Here is a 19,183-nt window from a genome sequence, read left to right on the forward strand (position 1 = left end):
GCCCGTTAGGGCCAAGATATGACTTATTCGATTTATGCTCGATATAAGTATATGGCTGGTTTAGGTAGAGCATACCTCTTTAGGTCCAGGTTGGGGCTCAACCAAGCCTGACCGGAACCCTTCCATTGATAGCCCTAGTTGTGAGGATAAAATTCAACCTTTTTTATTTTTTATAAAGAAAAGGGCATTCGATTTTCTCTCCTTAGTCTATGAGAGAAGACCTACGTCGAGGGCAAATGTAATTAATTTAAAAACATATATGGGAATTTCAAATATTGATCAAAACGCCTACATACCTCTCTGACCCAGGTCTTCTCTAATAGACTATCGCAAAATGATTTAATATCCTTGCCTTCAACCAAATCATAGGACTAATCTACTTTATCCTTCAAATCTAAAGTACAAGATAGGATTTTTAAAGTAAAAGATGAAATTTTTTGAAAGAAAATTCTAGGATTTTCGATAAAGGAATTTAAGGAAAGGTTCAAAACGATGGATGGAAATAAGGTTAAATAGATTAAAATTAATTTTCTATAGAAGTTGAAGAGTTTGAAGATGATTGATTTTAAGTTAAAAAATGAAGGACTTTTTAGTTATAAATTGAAGATGAGGGTATTCAGGTTTTTTGTTGGTGTAAAAAGGAAAAACAAGGTCAATGGGGCCTGTCTTCATATTGAAACATAGTGGGTATCTGATATATTCAATTTGAAAATATAGGGGTAACTCAAATGACCACAAAAATTTGAGGGGAATGTCATCGATTTGAAAACAAAGGGGATGTGATCTCAAATATTCATTCGAAAATAGAGGCGAGCTAACAATGTCAAAATCGGTATATAATGGGCTGGAAAAACATAATAGACGGGGTTCTAAGAAACCCAAAATGTTGAGTGTGGGGGCAAATTAAATTACCAATAAGACTTTATGTCTTTTAAAAATTCTCATGGGGGCAACTGCCCCCATTGCCCCTACTGTGTATCCTCCACTACTTTGGATGCTAAAATATTTTCATGAAAAGGTCTTTTTCTTACAAATAATGTTTTAAAAAAATTGCATTTATATACCTTCAAATTGCATTTTATCAAGAAACCATTGTCCCCTCTCCACCATGACAAAAGTGTGTGTTCAAAAGTTAAAGGCAACACCACTAACAGCAAAGCCTTGTCCTTCACTCCACCATATTCAAAGACCATTTTGTTGGTTAATGAGAGTGAGCTTATATATGTTTTTTAACTATCCCCGTTCACATTTATTTGGTTTACGTTTCCTTATCTAAGGACCTTTAACTTGAATATTTCTTTTAATTTTTTGGGTATGTTTAGCCTTCGTTGAACATACCCTAATTTGGTTAATTTTGTATAATTTCATTTCCTAACACTTGACCTATGATAATTGTTGATGAAATTTTTTTTTTTTTGATTAGCTTTTAAAACCGGATGTACAATCATTTTTAAAGAAGGTTGGATTCTTTATTGGAAAATTGAGATTATTAGGTTCATTTGTGTATAACTTTTTGAATTTTTCGGATGGATTCTAGTTCACCAATGAAATGAATCCATGCATGAATTATATTTGATGATTCGTGTCGGAGTTATATCATGTTTTAAGTGTCCTAATCCCGACGGGTTGGCTCAATGGCAATTTCGGACCGATAATCGATTAATGCCTGTAAATCATGAGTTCGATACCCAGTATGAGCATTAATTCCTCATGGGCCACCCGCGAGGGTGCACCATCACTTAAATTGATAACACGCCACTTTGACCTAAGTTTTCTATGAGAGATTAACATAAATGACCTAAATGTCCACATCTTCAACCTTAACCATTGGAATTTCAGGTACTAGAATTTGAAGACAAAATTGAAGAGTTAGAAATAGTTTAGTTTGGAGTTTATCATCTTAAAGATTGAAAATCTTTACATTTGTTCACAACTTCAAGATTCTAATTATCCTATTCTTGTTGCAATATATCAACCGAAATATTTCAAAATATTATAAAACATTCAGTGTTTCGATGTCAATGTTTTACTCTGAACTCAATCAAAATCAGAATATCAGACCGAAACAAAACGAAATTATGAACCCTAAGTTTTTATGAACATCCTTGGATAATTTAACTTGATTTTTTTTCCCATTCTTGAATATTTGACACAAGTAGCAACCAATAATAATGAGTTGTTGGCATGTTGAACATTACACAATTTGATCAAACCTCGGGATTCGGGAACCTTAGATGCTTAAAGCAAGTGAATCCTCCATCGACAACTAGGTTATGGCCCGTAACATATTTTGCCTCATCAGATGCCAAATAAACAGCAGCCCTGGCAATATCAATTTCCTCACATCTTGCACTCTTTAATTCCCCCAACCCATCAACCATGTTTCTTATCCATTCTTCCCCCGCCCCTCGATACAGATACCCCATCTGATTCATTACAAGTGGTGTGGGGACCACGAATGGTGAAATACAGTTGATACGGACACCATGTCTGCATAGTTCACTCGCTACCGATTTCACAATCCCAGGTAATGCGAACTTGGACACACTATATGGATATGGCCCAAGCCCACCCATAAGTCCACTAATGCTTGCTGTGCAAAGAATGGACCCTGAGTTTGTGGGGACCATCACACGTGCCGCATGCTTGATTCCAGCCATTGTGCCACGTACATTGACACGCATCACATTGTCGAATTCATCGAGGTTGAGATCAACTATGCTTGGTGGGACCGGTTGGCCTGGATTCCAGCATTGTTGTACATAACATCAAGTTTGCCGTGTGTGGCTACAGCGAAGTTTACTGCTTCTTCCAGTTGGCATTCGTTGGACACGTCACAGTGGATGAAGAGGGCTTGTGGGCCCAGTTCTTCTGTAGCTTTTGTGGCTGATTGGGTGTTGATGTCGGCGATTATGACTTTTGCTCCTTGTTGGATGAACTCGTGGGCTGCTGCCTTGCCAAGCCCACTTGCTCCACCAGTTATTAGGGCCACCTTACCTTCTAACCTGCTTTTACGGGTTTTTGATGGTGTCATGATCAAATGATACTAATCATCAAAACACCAAATAAAGTATGGAATTTCGTTTACGATCAAAAGTCCAAATATTTGATAGATGGGACCATCTAATTGTTGTAATGTTTGACTTTTCAAAACGTAAAAAAATTGGGGTTAATGTTTGAGGTGTGGCCCACCTTTGTGTTTGTGACCATATTCGTTCTTACTATATCGAACCACAAATTAGAATTCTCTTGGGTCCCTAGAATACGATGGAATCATTTTGTTTTGTTGAATTTTTTCACTGGGTATCAACATTTTTATTATTATTATTAAGAAATTGGATTGTAAGAATTTTATTTTATTTTTGATAATCGAGTATCCCTGTAGACAGAGGATCGGGCCGTCTTTGGACTTTGCCCAGTGGTCTTGTCTAAAGAATAGTCCCAAGCCACGTGCAATGCCCGCACATCACACTGGGTAAGTGAGGGTGCACTCTCGTGGGTGGCCCCTGGGGAATTAATGCTCATATTAGGTATCGAACGCACGGCCTACGGGCATTACGAATTTCTTAACATTGTAATTTGTACAATGTAGAAGTGGGATTGAATCTAGACCTTACATGTGTCCAAATTTGGGAAAGAATTTGTGGTTGGATAGGGTAGTTACTGGCATAGCAACACCCTATGGTACATGTGCCACTCAACTCAGTATAGCATATATAGTTGAGCTGAGTGCAATGCCTCCTCGACCGTAGACTAAGAAAGGTAGAGAGTAGAATAAATTTGTGCAACGAGCTTTCCTATTTCTGAGCTGGGATTGGGAGATCTTTTTAAGAATCTAGGAGTAATCGATCCTGTCAATCACATTCTTTTCTAAAAGAATAACTTGCTTTTTGAGTATGCTTTCCATTGATTAATTCTAATATTTGGGAAGAGGATAAACCCAAATCCCTTTTAATAAAGACAAAAGGGTGACGTGGCTAAAGAGAGTAGTTAAGGAAAGATTTTAGCCTATAAATAAGAAAGAGGGTCATGAAGGAAAGAACTTTTGGAAGGGGAACCATTGATTCATCTATTAATCTCCCCAACTAATATTAAAGATACACCCCTATGTTTTGAAAATGATGACATGCATCCCTTGACATCAGTTTTTCTACATAAACTAAGGAAAAAAGACTTGAACACCCTCTTATTCAACCTCTAATAAAAATTTCATTTTTTTCCTTTTAAAAACCAATTATCTTCAACCTCATTGTATAAATTTATTTAACCCTCATCATCTATCTAAAGATTTTAACAAAAGTATTCAACCTTCAAATCTTAACGCAAGATAGAATTTTTTTGGAAGTATAAGATGATGAAATTTTGGGTTGAAAAATCTAGGGGGTTTTCTACAAGGAAGGCAAGATAGAAAATGATAGATTAAAATAAGGTTAAATAGATTAAAGTTACTCTAGAAATTGAAGAGCTTGAACATAACTTGATTTGGGAAGAAGAAAAAAAACAAATAATATTTTTGAAAAAATTGAAAATGATGAGATTTCGATTAGAAAAGCCTAGGGTTTTATATAAATGATCAGTTCTATGTAAAAAATGATGAATTGAAGATTAAGTTTGAGTATGTATGTCATGGAGGTTAGAGAAATTGAAAATGGATAGTTATAAGAAGAAAACTCTAGGTTTTTGGCTAGATATTGAAGATAAGGGCATTTGAATATTTTCCCCTTAATTTATTTAAAAGACTAAGGTCAAGGGATGCATGTCATCAATTTCAAAACAGGGGGGGGTATCTCTAATATTCAGCAAAATGTAGGGGGAATGTCTAAATCATCCTAAATGTTGTATAACTTGGACGTTGGAGAGTTTTTGACAAGTGCTATACCAATGTCTCGACCCGATAGAAGAGGGGGAACTCACCATTGAAACTAGTTGTTTGAGATAAACTTGGATTTTATGCCTACTTGATTATATTAGTAACTTGCATGCTTGAATGAATTATGCAAAAGGGAACCAACCTAGCAAATCAATAAATGAATTATCTATGCCTAATCCTACAAATTGGGTGGTTCAAGAGTGAAGAACTGTAGAACCACCAATCATGAACCTGATTTCAAACTGAGCAACCCAAATGACAAAGGTCCATCCAAGTAGAATTAGATGACTAGTTTGCTCAACAAACCCCAATATTCAATCTTATAGGGTGTTTGATTCAGATTCTAGAACTCCATTATACTCTCTTAAAACCCTAGAATTTTTTGTTATGTTTGCTCTCGGTTATAGAAATGATTATACTATATTCTAAATTAGAAATTGACTAGCTAAAATCAGAAACAACAGATGACCATTTTCTAGGAAACTGGAATATTTTTATCTTTTGTTTTTGTTAAAGTGACCTTCTAGGCAATGTTATATAATATTTTTTTTGATACATAAAACTTTTATTAAAAGAGGACAAGAAGTCTGTAGAAAGATAAAATAAAAAGGAATTACTCAGACTCAGAACAAACTTGATCCCAACTGAACACAAAATCCTTAAAAAATAAATCCCTAAACTCCTTAAACTGTGAACACCAAAAAAATAACAATTCGAGAATCGTAAGAACAACTCTTGAGCTGACTTCTATCCTTCAAAAGTACATCGTGGTACTTTCACTTCCTACAAACCTGCCTTCAATTTTAGGTAGACATACATCTCTCCACTTTAAATTTAAGAAATATATATATATATATATACTTCTTACCCTTGACCTATGATTTTGATCAATTCATGCATGAATCTACAAATAACTTTTTAAATTTTTTGGGTGATTTAGATATGCCCCATATTTTGGTAAATATTAGAGTTATTCCCTATTTTTTAAACTTCCCACTTCTTAATAGATTAATGAAAAATGCCCAAATGCCCTTGCCTTCAACTTCTAGTAAAAACCCTTTGATTTTTCTTGTCAAAATCAGTCATCTTCAACTTCTTTAAGTAAACTTTGTGTAGATGATGCGAGGATTATATGTGTAACCCAAGGTAATAAGAGAGGTGTCCACAAGAAGGGAAAAGTCTTAGGCCATGTCAGTCAAATATGTAAATGCCTAGGATTTAAAATGGGCTGAGTTCAAACCAGTTATGAGTATATCCATATTTGATTTTTTTAATTCGAATCCAAATCCGACTCAAATCCTATTAGCTAAAATCATTTTCAAAACATTTTGCTTTCACTAAACCCATCCGAATCCAACCCTATTGAATTAATTAATTCGGGTCCAATAATTTCGAACCCTCACATGTACTAAGTTATTTCAAGGAATTTCTCCGAGGTTAGCTAAAAGGTTCTTGAATTCAAGACTTCTCTCTTTTTGGAGGGGATCTTGGCCACTACGCCTAACACTTGTTGGTTGAAAAAGATACTTTAAAAAATATAAAAATATAAAATTCAAAGTAATATATCATTCAGATCTAGGTGGATATATAAATTGATATGTATCCAATCTGGACCCGACTCGGGTCAAAGGACATCAACTCATATATGACCCATTTTTTATTTCGATATACTTGTAGGAGCCAAATCCGCTAAATTCGAATTTGGATCACTTGGATTTCGAATGAAATTGGACCCATTTTATGCCCTATAAACACCGTGACAAAGATATCACAGAAGCGTACGTCCTCCATAGGGAAAAGACACATGCTAGGGGGATTGACAGTTGAGGAGCCACATCCAACCACGAATGTTGGGGACCGTCACTGATCACAGTCAACGAGTGAGGGTTTCCCATTGGATGAGACGACATGTCTTAGTCAGTGTCATCAACAAGTGAGAACGTGAAAGTATTGCATAGACCAAATATAAGATGGAATTTATTAAAGTTAATTTAACATAGAATTTGAAGAATTTGAAAAGGATTGATTTTGAGAAGAAAAATAGTAGAGGAATTTTGGAAAAATATGTAGGATTTTCTACGAAGTGTTAATAGTGTTAAAAACAATGAATTGAAGATAAAGTTGAGTAGATTATGTATATATATTATTATGTAAAATACTAATATACCCTTGTCTTTTTTACTAAAAGACAAAAGTAAGAGGGGTATTATTGAAAAAAAAATATATGTTGGACAATGCTAACGCTCGCATGAGGTCTTCGATTTTAGCATTCCCTATATATATATATATATACACACACCATAGAAATTAAAAGACTTAAAGATGATTGGTTTTAAAAAGAAAAATCAAATTTTTTTAGCTAGAGATTGAAGGGGGGGGGGGGGGGGGGAGAGGGGCATTGGGCCTCTTTCATTACTCAATTGAGAAGACTGACGTCAATTATAAAACACAGATATCTCTAATATTCATCAAAATATGGGTGTTGAATGTGTAAATTTCCTCATTTCTTAAACAAAGAATAACTAGGTAGACAGAAGTAATATAACTCCAAATGAAGAATAAAGCTGAAGTGACTTCATTAGTGTAACTTATATCTCACTTTTCTGACATGGAAGAAGTGTGTAGGAATTATAAATACTTTTCATCGAGATAAGAGTGAAACAGCATCTATGATTCTTACAAACTTTCACATCAGCAAAATGAGATATGAAGTACATCGAGGCCTGAGTCACAATGGAGGAAGTAAATAAATAAACATTTTTCTACTTGACCATTTCCACGATCCTAGTCGTCCAATCCCATCAAAACTACTTTTAAGATTCTCGTCAAATCAGGACGAGAAAAGTTTCCAAAACAGTAAAGACCTGGCAACGTATAATTGCATGAGAAAGGAAAAAAACACAAGTGGTTTCTGATTTCGGGGTACCACATTGTATTTCGCGGGCCACCAAATTAAATGACATTTTGTGGGCTCATTCACCGTCAATTGCGGATCCATGTCTAAACCTTGCTCAAGAAGATGATTTCTATAACTCGCCCGAGTGCGAGACGACTCGGCAAAGTCAAATCTAAAATAATCATATTTTTTTAATGATATATATATATATAATAATAATCTTAAAAAAAAAAAAGAAAAAAAAAGAAAAAAAAAAAGAAAGTAAGACTTTGTAACTGAGTATCAATTAATCTACCATATAATAGAAAAAATAATAAAAAGATTTAAAGGGTTTGACTCGTCCAAAACTAGATGATTGGAACGATTCAACTCGATCTACTGTAAAATAGTCAAGTTCTGAGTTATGATCTAGTGTAACTGGTTTCATAAAATATTTTCCAAAATCTGAACCTTCGTCAAGATCTAAATCAAATAATTTATACTAGAAAAAAAAATCGAGGAATTTTTAATGAAGAAGAAGAAGAAATCAAGATCAAAGCCATCAAAATTAACCTAAACATTCGATCTACAAAAATTTAAACAAAGAAATCAGGGAAAAAGAAAATATACCTTCCGATTCCACTCGTTGAAGCAAAGCTTGCACGTTTTTCAGTACTGAATCGTCCAGCGATCCGTGTCAAATCTATGGAGAAGCTCCGCCTGAGTTTTCATAAAACGAGTCACATTTTCTTCACTTGAAGAGAGAGAGAAAGAGAGAGACAGAGACAGAGAGAGCTAACCTGGCTACCGATCTCAACATATCTACGTGAAAACGAAGAGAAAGACAGAGAGAGAGAGAGATGGAACTGAGATTATTTACGAGAGGAGATCGAAAACTCTTCAACTTTAGTTTAGTTCTCTTCGACACGCATTTCCACGTCAGGTGAGTAAAACTAAAACAGCACAACTAAATTCAATAAGTCAATAAGTATTTTAAGGAGATTTCATAAACTAGGTTTAGACTTCACCTAAATCAAACAGTTGAGAATAAGATGACAAAAATTTATTTCTTAATTCCTAGAGATACTTATCTATATATATTTTAAAGATTTGTACAGCCGAACCATTCATCCATTACAAGGAAAACGAATTTTTGGGAAAATGAATTTCACCATTTGACTCCACCTAAAAAAATATATATATGGGTTTTATTAGGGGTTGCAATGGGTCAGGTTGGGTTATGTCGTGTCGTGTTGAGGTAAAGATATTATGAAAATTTATCAAATCCAAATCCAACCAATTTAATAATCGTGTCAACAACTTAAATCCAAATCCAATCCATTTATAAATAAGTTTACCTGATGCAACTCATATATAATCTATTTAATAAAATTCTAATCTTTATTGAAAAAAATAAGTTCAATTTTCACCATAAAAAAATAAAATGTTATTATTAAAATAAAGTCATACAACAATAAATTAATTTCAATGATGAAAAATAATTTTCTTTCAATTTTTTTTTCAAAGTTCGTAGAATTTTGTCATTTACAACTAAGTGGCATCAAATCATGTTTTTGGATGCCATAAGATGAACTTTTCTTACTAATTTAGTAAGGAAATTATTTTTCAATAATAATAACAATAATAATAATAATATTATTATTATTATTATTGGCTAAACAAAGTGTATTTCATTATCACATGAGACTTAATAGCCGTACTTGATAAGATCTTAAATCTTACTATGTGTCATTTTGCCAATATTAGGAATCAAACACTATATACCTTTAGATTTTTATATATAAAAAAAAAAAAGATGTACAAAAATATAAATAATAACTTACTAAGAAAAGTGTTTTTTTCTTTTTCAAATTAAAGTTTAACCATTTATTAATTTAATAATATCTTAAAACACCTTTTATATTTTATAAATTTTGATAAATAAAAAAATTTATTATGAAAAAATTCTAGAAAAAAATGAGTAATTTAAAAAAATTCTTAAATAATTATTGATATATTTAAAATTACATGTTTAAACGAGTTAGTTGGGTTGATGCCTAAAACTCAAACTTAACTCATTTAATAATCGTGTTAGATGGGTTGACACTATTATGACTCAAACCCACTAACTCTGTGTCGTTTTCATGGGTCATGGCGAGCTTGCCACCCATAGGTTTTATTAACATATGTCCGGAAAAGAAAAAGTAGAATAATGTTGAAGTGACCTCAAGATTGTACCACATATCATCCTAACATAAAAGTGTATAGGAACCATAGATGCTTTTCACCACGATACGAGTCAAAAATCATCTATGGTTCCTACACACTTTCGTGTTAGGATGTATGATATGAGGTGCAACGTTGAAGTCATCCCAACACAACTCAAAAAAATATTATCAAAATATCCTCAAATACTTATTTTCAATATGTAATTAATGCAACTTAACGTGTCTCTTAGGGCACATGTTAACAAGACAACCCCTTCCCCTGCAAAAAAAGAAGGGAAAATTACTTAAAGGACCTTGATTGAGGGATTTTTTTCAAAATAGTTTCGAAATTTTGATGGTTTCTTAATAGTCTATTTAGTAAACTTTTTTCTTTTTTAATGGTTATTGGAACTCATTTTCCACATTTCTCAAGATTGAATGCCGAAATCGTTTAGAGTCAAGGAAAATAGATTTTTGGCATCTCAATCGATTTTTAGGGATTTCATTTCATCGGAAAAGGATTTAAGAAGGAAGAAGAAGCTATTTTCAAATGTTTTGAGATGTAAGTAAAAAATTAAATTTTTTTCACTTTTTTCCTAGTTTTTGGATGAAAGTTGTTATCTCAAGTTTTTAGTCGATCTTTTCATGTATTTTAGTTAAAAAAACTCGATAATCGAACAATAGATAAAATAGTGAACTCAACAATAAATAGTGGTGAATTCGACAAAAAAAAAATTGTGAACTCAATAATAAATAAAAAAGCTTCGAGTTCAACAATAAATAAAAAGTGGTGAACTCGACAATAAATAAATAAAAGGGTGAGTTCACCAATAATGAGGGACTATTAAGAAAGAATTTTTTTACTAAATGTCCGATCAAGCTACCATGCAAATCTCAGGGACTAATTATAAAGAAGTCCTTTTGATAGGGTCCTTTAAGTAATTTTCTCAAAAATAAAATATTAGCATTGATTAAACTTGTCCAATATCTTAAAATTAACTTGCTAAAGACGCCAACGTAACTTGGGTTGACTATATTTCGAGGTGATTTGATTGAATATTAATTTGATGAAGCTAATTCATCAACTTAAAAAATACATTGACTCTAATATGAATGCTCAATTGAATTATTCAATTATATATATTTTTATGAAGAACTAATAATATTTATTTATTTTAATTAAGGGTTTGGATCCGATAAAAAATGATTCATATAAAAATACATGATCCCGATCATGTAGACACAAAATATAATCATTGGGATTTTTGAGTATCTCAATAATATATATCTCAAGGATACTTATCTCGAGGATAAATCTTAAGAATTGAATATTGAACTTAACAGTTGGGAATTTGGGTGATGTGTTTTTCACGAGTCAATAAACCCATTAAAATTTTAGGAGTCACCTATTAAATATTTTATTTAACTCATTTGAGTCGACTCAATAATTGTCCAGTAACACTTGGTCGACTCAATATATAATGTAACTGTGATTGAATTTCAGGGAAATTATGCAATCAAACCGATCGATGTTCCTTTTTTTTTTTTTTTTTTAAGGTAACAAATCAATTTTCAATTTGTACTATAAATGCACCCTTTTATGGATAATTACAGTATTCAATCAGGTTAGAAATAAAAAAAATGCTAAAACCAATAAAAATATACCACGTGTCTTAAAAAGCAATGACTTTTAAAACATATTTATTTGTCATTATTGGATTGGTGTTGGGCTCTAAATGTGTCCAACGACTGCTGCGTGCTTCCTGGCATGGAAGGAAGAAAAAGGAGAGCTAGGGCTAAAAGCCTATGCGCACCACCCCCTAGAAGTTCCTTTTTGTTTTCTTTTGCTTTTACTTGCATCTTTTTTCCACTTTAACACACCTAAAACCCTTGGCTCCAACCCCTATGTGCCTTTTTGTTTTCTTTCCCATTATTCTTTTATTTCTCTCTAGATTAGTGGACCGAAATTTTACCGACCAAGAATGTGTATCTAATATCCATGACTTTTACTATACTCTAATCCCAAGATCATCATTATCATAATTATCATCATTATCATAAAGAAACCATGATAAATTGTGGAGAACTCTTTTGGCTTTTCATTCCTCGAGATACATGTACTATCATTTCTTGATATGTGTCTTTAAAATTGATGAGATTAAGTATTAATTCTCCATTGTGAGATAGTTGGACTCTAATCTTCTTCTTAGGTAAGATAATCTAATTTTGACATTCTTCTCTGGTGAAATGATGAGATCTTGATCTTTTTTGATGAGCTAAGGCCTCGGTATGGTGCCTGTCATAGATGCTTCAAGAGTCCGATTAGTACTCAGAAAAAAAATGAATAATGCTCAGAGATTTGAATATTAAAACTCAACTAATCTCCTCTTCAACTTTGGATTGTATACTTACAAGTACGCCTTAGAGATAGGTGTCACCACATTACTTGTTCAGGTGTATGATAAGGTGGGTAATTGAGATGCACCTGAGTGCTTGGGAATATGTGTCCATTACATTTAAGTAAGTATTTGAATTTGATGTATAAATATCTTAAATCATTAATGTAAAGTAGAGAAATAAAGATTTCTGAGATGTGATGTCCTATCAATCCGATATGATTTTTTCTGCATCTCATTTAATAAGAAAAGATGTGTTTGAATTTAAATATGTGATAAGGATTAGATACGAACTCGGGTTCAAATCAGATACGAGATACAAACTAGATCAGATGCGTGCTCAGGTTTATAATGAGTCATGGATTAGATCTGAGTTAAGGATTAGATGTGAGTCCGAATTTAGTTCAAATTCAAATCATATATAAGTTAGAGATTAGATATAAGCTCGGGTTTATATCAAATATGAGTTAGGGATTATATCAGATGAGTGCTCGGGTTTAGATAGATACTTGGGTTCAAATCAGATACATGTTGTGTGATATCGCTTATTTGTGAATTACTTAACATAATTATTTAAATAACGAGCTTAGGCTCCATCTTGTTATATGAGTTAAGTTTATATTTGGGGTACGTGTCACAATCTTAGTATGTACAAAAATGATTACCATAATAATCACAAAGAAACTTCTAAGATTCCTACGATAAAATACGCGTCTAAGTTAATCATACAAAAATCTAAAACACAATTGAGAAAAAAAAAGAGAATGAGAGAGATTTATTTATAGGATTCGTCGTAAATCTAGCAACTATATCATTGAGTTTTGAATAATTGTTTAATTAATTTTCAAAATAAAATGTCACATACATCTTTTATGTCTCTTCCTTTTTATAATCCATGTTTTCGTTTTCCTTTAAATAGATAAAAATGAAATCCTAAATGGCTACTTAGAAAAAAAATGAGATTTATTAGAAAAAGTGACGAATGAAGCGATGGTAACTTTCATAATAGGAATCTAGAAAAGTTATTTAATCGTGGTTTGATAGGACTAAAACAGCTATCAAACATGCAATTATAGAAATGGTTTCAAAAATTAAAAAATTGAACACCCATGATTTTTCTCATTCAAAATCAATAAATAAATAAATGAAAAAAGAACAATCATAACAAGATCTATACTAGACAAATCCCATTATTGACATACATCAAGTGTTTGGCCCAGATGAAGTACTATTTTACCCCACTACAATTATAGTCATCGCCGTCATTATTAAAATCTTATCCTAATGGTTTGTTCATTCCATCATGTCTATAGTCATGTCTTTATTGAAAGTGTGTTTAGAGCATCTCTAAAGCCAAATCTTCGATTTTTACTATCAAATTGGCATCTTCTTCAAATTTGAAGATGGAAATCCCCTTCAAATCAATATGAACTCCAACCAACCCCTTATTTAAATCACGGTTCATTCTTTAAATCATTAGTCCTTCACTTTAAAAAAAATGATATTGATTGGGGATAAAAATGGTACTATTTTAAATATATTGAGAGAAAAGTAAATAACAAAAATGACATTTAAGAAAAAAAGGGGACAAAGTATTTAATAAAGGTGAATAGTGATTTAAAGAGCTCCTTCAAAATTTCTCTCCCCCTATTTTTTTTGTTGAAGGCATGAATATTGATATAGGGGGTAACTTAAAAAATGAAGATTGGTTGGAGTTAGGTTCGGATGTCTTCATTTCTATATTTGAAGTTTTGAAAATTGGTTGGAGATGCTCTCATGTTCATTTTCACCATCTCAATTCACATTCTTTTGAGTCTTTCTCTCTTTTTTTTTTTTTTTAACTTTCAATTTGAATATTTTTTCTACCGAATATCATAATTAATCTTCATTGAATATTGCCTAAAGAATATTTGTCATCAAAATTTCCTTTAACTCAAGGGCGTCATCCATATTTGTTGTGCACTATAGATTATATCATTTGATTTTTTTCTTAATTTATATATTTCTAAGAAAAATATATTTTTACAAATATGATCATTACTCATTTTATCTTTTTAAAATTTTCTACTCATTCATCTCTTCACACCTCAATAGTGAGAATCAATTTATCCAAAACCATAAATCGGTTAGCCAATATAGCTTGGAACATTTTAAAAATGCCAAAATATAAAGTGGAAATTGTTAAGTTTTTTAGGCTCAAACGATTTTGATTATTTTTTACTTCAAAACAAATTATGTTTCCTTTTTGATTGAATTAACGAGTTCACAAAGGGTTATGGAAAAATAAAATTTCACATATCTGATGTTGTAATTTGAATTTTGCATAGTCTGATCATAACCCAAACCATAAAATTGCCTAATTGATTTTAATTGAAGTTAAATTTATTGGAATTTAGTTCTTGTAACACATGAGATGTGGTCGTTAAACTCGAGAATCTCGCAAGGATTTTCCTAAGAAGAAAATAGAGTAAATGATCCTAACTGATCATCTCATATTTATAAGTATTGGAGGAGTTCTAAGGTTTTCCAAGAGGTATAAACATTGGGGTGCCAATAGCATTAATGGGTGTCAATCCATCGACCGAACCATTGCTTTTCTATAACCTCGAAATCGAATGACATAGTCTGTTCGTGAGAGTCCCCAATTCACGTCTTTCTCTAAATAAGGCAATATATGGAATTAGTAATAAGTACTAGGTAGTTATTCTATAGGTGTGGAGCAACTTAATAAGTTACTCCCAACCAATACTAAACCACTTCTTTATTCTCCTTGTGTGGAAACTATCTCACCATTTTAAGTTATACCATTTTCATGGACCAACAATTCCCACTTGTTGCAACTTAAAAATAATATTTTTCAATTAACGACTTTCTTTGGTTTACCTAAACTTTGTCCTAATCATTAATAATCTGTACACCCCGATTGTCATCAGGCTAGAGCAAACTCGACTTACCTGTGCATGTTTTTTGCTCTTTTCCAACTACATCTTTTTTTCATATGATAGACCCTTATATCATATTGAAGATGTCTTCATTTTACTTTATTTCAAGTAAATGATATTGTATTCTCACATCTAAGGATTTTAAGATTCATACCTTAAATACTATGATGACATCAGTCAAAACACATCATTACAATGTACTGACCTACGCCAAATTTTAAATCAAATACTTCTTCTCCCAGTCTCTTAGAAGTTATTTTCTTTGATATACCTTATCGACGACTTTTATAATGCAACAAGTGTCTTAGAAAAAATCCAGTGACTTATCACGATGCCTTTTTAGAAATAGATCTTTACACTTCTTATGAATTGTAAAACCCCGAGTTTTTTATTCGTATCTCGAAAAAAAAATAGTGAAATTTTGAAAAAATTTTAAAAGTGAGACTTAGGGGTAAACCTTTAAGAGGTTTTTAATTATTTTAATGGAATCTGACCTTACCATTAAATTCAAAATAATCGAAAAATATATTTTAGCCTGTAAGTACGCTCAAATGCGAGTCCGAACACAAAAGTTGCAAAATCTTTGATTACCGAGTCGGACAATGATAAAATAATGACTTTTTACAAGAGTAAAAATTTTTAAGATTCGATCATACCATTAGGTTCATAACGAAAAATTATTGAACATGGACTATTTATTTATCATTTTTGGAGTATAGAAAGTCGAATTATCGTCAAAAATGAAAACGACTTCAATTTTAGGGTCCCACTGGCCAAAAATGTAAATTTTTGTTAGAGATAAAATTTATAAAAATTGATCATACCATTAGATCCGAATAAAAAAATTAGATAAAATAGAGTATTCATTTGTCAGTTTTGAAGTCCGGATGGTCAAGTTATCGTCGATCGAAACAATAGGGAAAATACCGATTTCCTCCCTAAACTTTATATAAATAATTTTTTTAATTTTTTTTTCTATTCATCATCCCATTTCGTTAAAAAAAGCCAGCCAACACAATTAAATTTTTTTTGTCAACTTTTCTATCCCAGATCTGTCGCAAACGGTCTGCTTTCGACGACCGACGTAGAAGAAAAAAAGTCCGTAACCTCTTTCTCTACAAAACCCACCCAACCTTTCTTTGTTCACTTTCTTTTTCACCTCATATCGTCAAAAATAAGCTGTATTTATATACAAGGATTTCAAAAATTCGACATCGAATTTCACATATTTCGGGGTCATATCGTCCTCCGTCGCAGAAGGGGGAAAAGATGATGACATCGAGATCTTCAAAACCACTGGATCAGATTTAAAAATCAACTACTTCAAAATCTGATCCATCTTGATTTTTATGTCTTTCGTCTCGATTTTCGCGCACGTACTTCGATCCTATCACCTAAAGATTGTAAGAAACTCTCAATTTCTATTAGTAATCGTAGATTGTGAAAATTTTCATTTAAAATTTTATTAAAAATTTGTTGTGAGTTTACAAAAATATAGAATTCAATTAGTTATTTCAAATTCACACTAGAACTTGCATATTTGATATGTTTAATTGTATTTTATAACAAATTATGCATGGGTAAGATATTTCAACGGGTTATTTTTGTCACTTGGGTCATGTGTACTGCTCGGACCCCGTTTTGATCTAAGTTTTGGTACTTTTTCAATGTTATTGATAAAGATGAATTTCATAGTTGAAAAAATAATTTAACATTCAATAAACTTAAATTGAGTTGATGAATATCAGAAAGTGGATATTTTGTTTGAAAGATTGAAAACGGTAAAAATAAAAAAAATAATAATAAATGGTATGAAACGGTAAAATGTCAGAGTCATACCCGAGAGGTGATGTCTACATTTTACATTGTTGTATTGTGTGTAGGTTGGTAAATGAATATCCACGGATAATGTAACTGATTGCATGTTTATTTACTTTTTGTTAGCGCGAGATGCTGTTTATCTTTTCGTTCTGTTATTTATTTTAGGTCGGGTGGCCACAGTTGCATGGTAGGAAACTGGATATCCATTCTCAATCTTGTATTGTTAATTTCTCTTTTATTTTCAAATGAAAATATATATATATATATATATATATATGTAGCTATTTTGTTAGTTGTTAAATAGTCTGTGAATGCCTTAAGGGATAGTGAGTCATATCTTCCGGAGTGGTGCACTATCTTGGGATGTACGGTAGGGATCACCAAGCTCATACGTGGTATGAGACGCGTATGAGAGTGGAGTCACAACTGAAATCTGAATTATTCATCTTTATCTTTAACAGTGAACTTGTGGTGGTCGAATACGAATGGTTTGTATATTTAGGAATCACATGTACGCCTGATAGGCATAGACGAAGATGATTAGTCAGTGATCACTAACAATCTATAGTAGTCGAACATTCTGATACATCGAAAAGAGACTCATTGCTTATGGTCACGTCAAACGACCAGCCTGAATCGGATAAATAGTCAATCAAGTGTGGCAAGTGCAGCGACCGGTCACAAAATCAGCAACTAAAAGCCAGTAGAGAATATGAAACATCATGTCGCGACTGGGAGTGATCCAGTCGTGAATCCCAACTCTTTAATTCCACTACTCCACTATTGTGTATTATGTATATGTTGCCTTATTTTGATATATAAAATGAAATGCATGTTTAATGTTTCCATTTGATCAATTAGATTTATATATAAAGAAAATGTTATAGTAAATACTATTGATTGATATAATGTCAGTTTTAAAATGTATAGTTGCTTATCTCCGGCTATATGTACCATTTTATCGTAGTTTCTTCTGTAAAATTTTATATTGTTAAAATGATTCAGTATGCTTATTCGTTCATGTTAGGAGGGGTTATTGGCAGAAATTATTTGTTTTCCTATTAGATAATCATTGTTATTCACCATTTTCTTCTTATTTTTTTTAGTTTCAGAGTGTGCAGTTGGTGAGTTGGGCGTAGAACGAGAGAGTAGGGACCATCTGGTGGGTCAGATAGACGATCAGAGTCCATTACCTAGTGAGTACTGGGATTATTACCCCTAGTGGTGTCAGTTAGACTAAAAGTATTATAGATTTTGTTCTGAGCATTAGGACTTTTGCTAGAGTGAGGAATTTCTGTATAATCTTGTATATAAATATCTTCTTCCGCCCTCTGATCTATCGTACGTTATTAGATGTATATAGACTTCCGCTAGTATTATATTTTGAATGTATATATGCAGGAATGTATGTCGTTTATCAGGTACAGGTTGAACGCTTTGAAATGCTAACATAAACAGAGGAGACCATGCCGAAATTTTGAGGTGCCACCTAGTACCTCGAGATCTGACATGGGGATTTGTGTTAGCGTTTGGCGGGGCATCACATGAATGCTGCAATATTTCCCGACATCCTTGTTTATGCCTCCATCTTTTCTTTGACCATTAACTTGTCTCATTTCAGATATAATAGTATTTTATTATTTACTTTAGGTGTCCCTAAAATCCTTTTGATTATATACCATTTTCTTCATGTAACACAATAATGTGTATTTCCTAATCCCATTGTCATTACATGTCCTCTAAACTTTTCTAGAGGCAACCCTTTGGTCATAAGGTCGACTACCATATCTTTGGTGTGAATATAATCGACTTTCACTTCACCCTTATCCATTATATCCTGTATATAGTGATAATGTATATTAATATGTTTTACTCTTGAGTTGTTATTTCTACTTTTTATTAAAGAGATAACAACACAAAACATATTGATTGCCCTGCAAATTACATCTAACTTAAGACTTTTTACAAAACTTCTTATCTATACAGTGTTGCTAACAACTGTACTGTAGGCTATGTATTCAACTTCCATTTTAGATTTCGCTAAACACCATTATTTCTTACTTAACCAAGAA

General features: G+C 32.3%; 1 pseudogene across 1 annotated transcript; it reads right to left on the bottom strand.

The window, feature by feature from the left end:
• Window positions 1-2,055: 2,055 nt before the first annotated feature.
• On the bottom strand, window positions 2,056-8,709 carry LOC147406354 (borneol dehydrogenase, mitochondrial-like; annotated as a pseudogene). Its single transcript, XR_015176437.1, has 3 exons — window positions 8,546-8,709; window positions 8,376-8,465; window positions 2,056-3,005 (listed from the first exon to the last, which is right to left on the bottom strand). The product of XR_015176437.1 is annotated as a borneol dehydrogenase, mitochondrial-like (transcript).
• Window positions 8,710-19,183: the final 10,474 nt, after the last annotated feature.

Source organism: Akebia trifoliata, chromosome 3, assembly GCF_017979445.1.
Source record: "Akebia trifoliata isolate Shusen 1 chromosome 3, ASM1797944v1, whole genome shotgun sequence".
Taxonomy (NCBI): Eukaryota; Viridiplantae; Streptophyta; class Magnoliopsida; order Ranunculales; family Lardizabalaceae; genus Akebia; species Akebia trifoliata.